This window comes from Ailuropoda melanoleuca, chromosome X, assembly GCF_002007445.2.
Source record: "Ailuropoda melanoleuca isolate Jingjing chromosome X, ASM200744v2, whole genome shotgun sequence".
Taxonomy (NCBI): Eukaryota; Metazoa; Chordata; class Mammalia; order Carnivora; family Ursidae; genus Ailuropoda; species Ailuropoda melanoleuca.
In genome coordinates, this window is record NC_048238.1 from 19461953 (window position 1) to 19468391 (window position 6439).

The window sequence follows — 6439 nt, forward strand, 5'->3', positions numbered from 1 at the left end:
GGGGGGTAAACAGAAGGGGGAATGAACCATGAGAGACTATGGACTCTGGGAAACAAACTGAGGGCTTCAGAGGGGAGGGGGGTGGGGGATTGGGATAGGCTGGTGATGGGTAGTAAGGAGGGCACATATTGCATGGTGCTCTGGGTGTTATACGCTAATAATGAATCATGGAACACTACATCAAAAACTAAGTATATACTGTATGGTGACTAAGATAATAAGAAATTATTTAAAAAAAAATAAGAGTAGCTAGAAAAAGAAGAGCAAGCAAATCCCAAAGCCAGTAGAAGGAAGGAAATAGAGTAGAAAAATAAAGGAAATAGAGGCAAAAAAAAAAAAAGAACCCAGTAAAGCAGATGAAACCAGGAGCTAATTCTTTTAAAAGATCAAGAAAATTGATAAACTTATAGTCAGACTGATCAAAAAAGAGAACTCAAATCAGAAATGAAGAAGTAACAACCAACACCACAGAAATACAAAGAATTATAAGAGATTATGAAAAATTATATGCCAACAAATTGGAAAATCTAGAAGAAATGGATACATTCCGAGAAACCTATAACCTCCCAAGACTGCATCAGGAAGAAAAAGAAAATTTGAATAGACAAATTGCAAGAAACAAAATTCAATCAGTAATCAAAAAACTCCCAACAAACCACAGTCCAGGATCAGATGGCTTCATAGGCATTTAAAGCAGAATTAATACCTGTTCTTCTCAAACTATTATAAAAGTTAGAAGAGGAAGAAAAGCTCCAAATTCATTCTATGAGAGCATCATTACCTTGATACCACAACCAGATAAATATACTACATAAAAAGAACTACAGGCCAATTTCTGATGAAATTAGATGAAAAAATCCTCCACAAAATATGAGCAAACAGAGCCCAGTAATACATTTTAAAAATCATTCACTATAGGGGTGCCTGGGTGGCTCAGTCAGTTCAGCATCTGCCTTTGGCTGGGGTCATGATCCCAGGGGCCTGAGCAGGGAGCCTGCTTCTCCCTCTCACTCTGCGTAGTGCTCTGCCTGCTTGTGCACTCACAGTCTGTCTCTGTCTCTGTCTCCCTCTCTCTCAAATAAATAAAGTCTTAAAAAAAATCTTCACGATGATCAGGTGGGATTTATTCTTGGGTTACAAGGGTGGTTCAATATTCACCAATGAGTCAACATGATACATCACATCAATAAGAGAAAGGATAAAAACCACATGATCATCTCAGATGCAGAAAATGCATTTGACCATGTACAATATCCATTCATGATAGAAACTCAACATAGTAGGTTTAGAGGGAACATACCTCAACATAATTAAGGCCATCTATGAAAACTACAGCTATCATCCTCCTCAATGGTGAAAAACTAAAAGCGTTTCCTCTAAGGTCAGGAACAAGACAAGGATGTCCGCTTTCACCGCTTTTACTCAACATAGTACTGGTAATCCTAGCTACAGCAATCAGACAAGAAATAAAATGCAACTAAATTAGTAAAAAAGTGTAACTGTAACTATTTGCAGATTACATGATACTCTATATAGAAAACTCTGAAAACTCCACCAAACGACTACTAAACTAATAAATGAATTCAGTAAGGTTGCAGGATACAAAATCAACATACAGAAATCCATTGCATTTCTATACACTAATAATGAAATATCAGAAAAAAAATTAAGAAAACAATCCCACTCATGATTGCACCAAAGAGAATAAAATACCTAGGGATAAACTTAACCAAGGAGGTAAAAGATCTGTACTGAAAACTATGTAACACTGATGAAAGTGAGGCTGACACGAAAAAAATGGAAAGACATTCCATGCTCATGGAATCCAAGAATATTGTTAAAATGTCCATACTACCCAAAGCAATCTATACATTTAATGCCATCCCTATCAAAATTCCAACACTTTTCACAGAACAAGAATAATCCTAAAATTTGTACGCAACCACAACAACCCAAATAGCCAAAGCGATCTTAAGAACAAAGCTGTAGGTACCACAATCTCAGATTTCAAGATATACTACAAAAGCTCTAGTCATCAAAATGCTATAGTACTGGCACAGGAACAGACACATAGATTAACAGAATACAGAGCTCAGAAATAACCCATGCTTATATGTTCAATTAATCTATGACAAAGGAAGCAAGAAAACACAACAAAGAAAAGTCAGTCTTTTCCACAAATTGTGCTGGGAAAACTGACAGCTTCAAGCAAAACAACGAAACTGGACCACTTTCTTACACCATTCACAAAAATAAACTCAAAATGGAAAGTAACCCAAGTACCCATCCAAAGGTGAATGGATAAAGATGTGGTATATATACACATAATAGAATATTACTCAGTCCAAACAAAGAATGAGATCTTGCCATTTACAACAACATGGATGGACCTAAAGGATATAATATGGAGTGAAGTCAGTCAGAGACAAATACTGTAAGATTTCACTCATATGTGGAATTTAAGAAACAAAATGAACAAACAGCAACAACAACAAAAAGACAAATGGAAAAAAAAGACTCTTAACTACACATAACAAACTGGTGGTTGGCAGAGAGGAGGTGGGTGGGGTGAAAGGTAAGGGGAATTAAGAGTACATATATTTTGATGAACACAGAAAAAGGTACAGAGTTAAATCATATTGTACACCTGAAACTACTATACTGAATGTTAATTATATTTGAATTAACAAAATAAACAGGGTTGGGGCCCACACTCAGAGTTTGTGATTCAGTGGCTGGGTGGATGGGGCAGGGAAATTTTCATCTCTAACAAGTTCTCAGTGTTGTCTGTGCTCTAGGAACCACAGGATGAGAACCACCACTCAAGGAAGACTATAATCGAGGTTGAAAACATCTGCCCCAAGGAGCCCACTTCAGAGTATTTTAAATGCTGGGAAGAGGGATGAAGAACAAGTCATAGGGCAAGAGGTTAAAAGGTGCAAACTCCCAGCAACACGGAACTCTGACTTGTGACCTCCTGGGATCGCTCACCTTAGAGTGGTTGAAATCGGTGTCTTTTCTTCTGATTCCTATATCTCTTCACCACCCCCCGCCCACCCACCACCACTGCCACTGCCCTCCGCCTTTCTTTACCCTTTTCTGTTTCAGAGCCTCCATGTTTATGGATCCTTTTCCTTCTCCTTCTGTCTCAGTGTGTGCATCTAGATGACAGTTTGCTTCTGTCCCTCATACAGTCCCCAAATTCTCTCCCTCTTCGCACTAGCCTGGTGACGGGTATTAAGTAGGAAAGTATTTCCACATTTTACAGTTTGTTGTAGCTATTCAATAAAGTTTTATGACTCACTAATTTTGAAGTAAAAGGAATATTTTCTATTTCCCTAAGGACAAAAAAAATACTAACAGCTCTTGACATTTTTCCTAGGATAACTCATATCTTGTTTAATGGGGGAAAAATATTCCCATCTTTCGCTATACAAGCATTATTCAATAGAACTTCCCAAAATAGCAGAAATGTGATTCTGCACTATTCAACCCAATATCTATTGGCCATATATGGCTCCTGAATACTTGAAATATTTGCTAGTGTGACTGAGAAAGTAAAAAAAAAATTTAAGATTTTATATTGAAGGGAGGGAGAGCACACACACACACGTGCGTGTGTGTGTGTGTGTGAGAGAGAGAGAGAGAGAGCGCGAGCAGGGGAAGGGGTAGAGGGGGGAGGGAAAGGGACAAGCAGATTGAGGAAGGAGCCCGACTCGGGGCTCAATCCCACGACCCTGAGATAATGACCTGAGGTGTGAAATCAAGAGTCTGACTCCCAAACAACTGAGACACCCAGGTGCCCCAGAGAAAGTAAAATTTTAATTTTTAAGTGATTTGAAGGCTACCATATTCAACACTGCAGCTCTATATTATCTACTTTAAACATTATACAACAAAGTGTGTACATATATACAGGGTACAGATGTATTTTTGAGTCTCTCAAGCTATGCTAAATCACTGTGACATAAAAAAAATTTAGAGATGCATCCATTTATGTAATCTTTCCATTAATCCAGTTCATAATTGCACAAGGAATTATTTTTTGATTTAACATAGTACTACTATAACTACTAATGTAGTTGTAAATAAAGCCATGTTAAATGATGAAAAGATTTTTCTACAGACGCCTAGGTGCTGAAATCCTTTTCTCCAGGGAATAATATAACCATTTGTGTGTATCGGTTGGACCAATTCTGTTTGTTTCACTTGAATAGGGACTAGGAAGCAGTGGCACAAACATCCCAGTGATCCTTTAGCAGACAGAACCAATGACTCTGAACGCTGCTGGCTGCTAACCAGTGAGTCTTGTTGCAATCTCCAAGCAAATGACCTCAATTCCTGCTTTTGTGATGTCTTGGGCTCTCAAGCAATGTCAAAAATTCTAAGAACCCCTCAAATAAAAATTAATTTCACTTTCATTTCAAGGTAAATAAATATATGTCATGCAGCCTCTTTTGGAAATTAATGTGAGAAACTACCTGAAAAGATGTAACATTTTTAAAAAGATAGTGGAAACATTGTCTAGTCTGTCATTTAAAAACCCCTAGGAAAGCATCCAAATCAGAAAGACATCACTATTTGCATGCAGCTAACATGATGTTACATGGAGAAAACCCTCAGGACTCCACCAAAAAAAAGAAAAAAAAAAACAGAACAAATTTAGTAGAGTTAGAGGATACAAAATCAATATACAAAAATCTGTTCCATTTCCATACACTAACAATGAACTATTAGAAAGATTAACAATCCCATTTATAGCTGCATTAAAAAGAACACAGTATCTAGGAGTAAATTTAACCAAACAGGAGAAAGATGTCTACACTGAAAGATATTAACAATCCCATTTACAGCTGCATCTAAAAAGAACGCAGTATCTAGGGATAAATTTAATCAAACAGGTGAAAGAGCTCTACATTAATGAAAGAAATTGAAGAGGACACAAATGAAGATATTCCATGCTCATTAACTGCAAGAGTACTTCTAAAACATTCATACTACCCAAAGTCATCTACAAATTCAAGGCTATCTCTATCAACATTCCAATGGCATTTTGCACAGAATTATAACAAACAATCCTAAAATTTGTATGAAATCACAAAAGACATTTAATAGCCAAAGCAATCTTGAAAAACAAAGCTGGAGGCATCACACTGCCTGCTCTCCAACTGTATTAAAGAACTGTAGTAATTAAAACAGTAAGGTATTAACATAAAGGCAGACCTATAGATCAAGGGAAAAGAATAGAGAACCTAGAAATAAACCCCCCCACACACGGTGGGTTTATTTGTGACAAAGGAGCCAAGAATAGACAATGGGGATAGGACGTTTCTTCAATAAGAGCTGTTGAGAAAACTGGACAGCCACATGCAAAAGAACATAACTGGACCACTATCTTACACCATTCACAAAAACGAACTCAAAAGGGATTACAGACCTAAATATAAGGCCTGAAGCCATAAAATTCCTTGAAGAAAACATAGGTGATAAGCTCCTTCACATAGGTCTTAGTGATTACTTTTTTTTATTTGACACCAAAGGAATAGACAAAAGTAGAAATACCAAGTAGGACTGTATCAAACTAAAATGCTTGAGCACATCATCAAAATGAAAAGGTAACCTGCTGAATGGGAGAAACTACTTTTAAGTCCTGTATCTGATAAGAGGTTAATATCCAAAATATATAAACTTGTACAACTGAATAGCAAAAATTAATCTGATTACAAATATGGGCAGGAACAGACTAGAAATTTTTCCAAAGACGACACACAGATGGCCAACAGATTCACAAAAAGGAGCTCAACATCACTCAGAGAAATGCAAATCAAAACCACAATGAAGTATCACCTCACACCTCACAGCAGTATTCACAATAGCCAAGACATACAGCGAAACCACCTAAGGGTCCTGGATAAATGGATAAATAAGATGTGAGATTATACACACACACACACACACACACACACACACAGTGATATTATATGTATATATATGTATACACACACAATGGAATATTATTCAGCCATAAAAATAAATGACATCCTGCCATGCCATTTGCAACAACATAGATGAACCTTGGCGGCATTATGCTTAGTGAAGTCAGACAAAGACAAATACCACATAATCTCACTTATAGGTGGAATCAAGCAAGAACAGTAACAACACAAACTCAGATACAGAACAGACTGGTGATTGCCAGATGTGGGGGTGGGTGAAATAGGTGAAGGAAGTCAAAATGTACAAATTTCCAGTTATAAAAGCATTAAGTCCTGGGATCTAATGCACAGCATGGTGATTACAGTTAATATTCTATAGGTATATTTGAAAATTGCTAAGAGTACATCTTCAAAGTTCTCATCACAAGAAAAAAATTGCAATTGTGTATGATAATTGAAATTAACTGGACTTTGTGTTGGTAATTTTGCAATATATACAAATT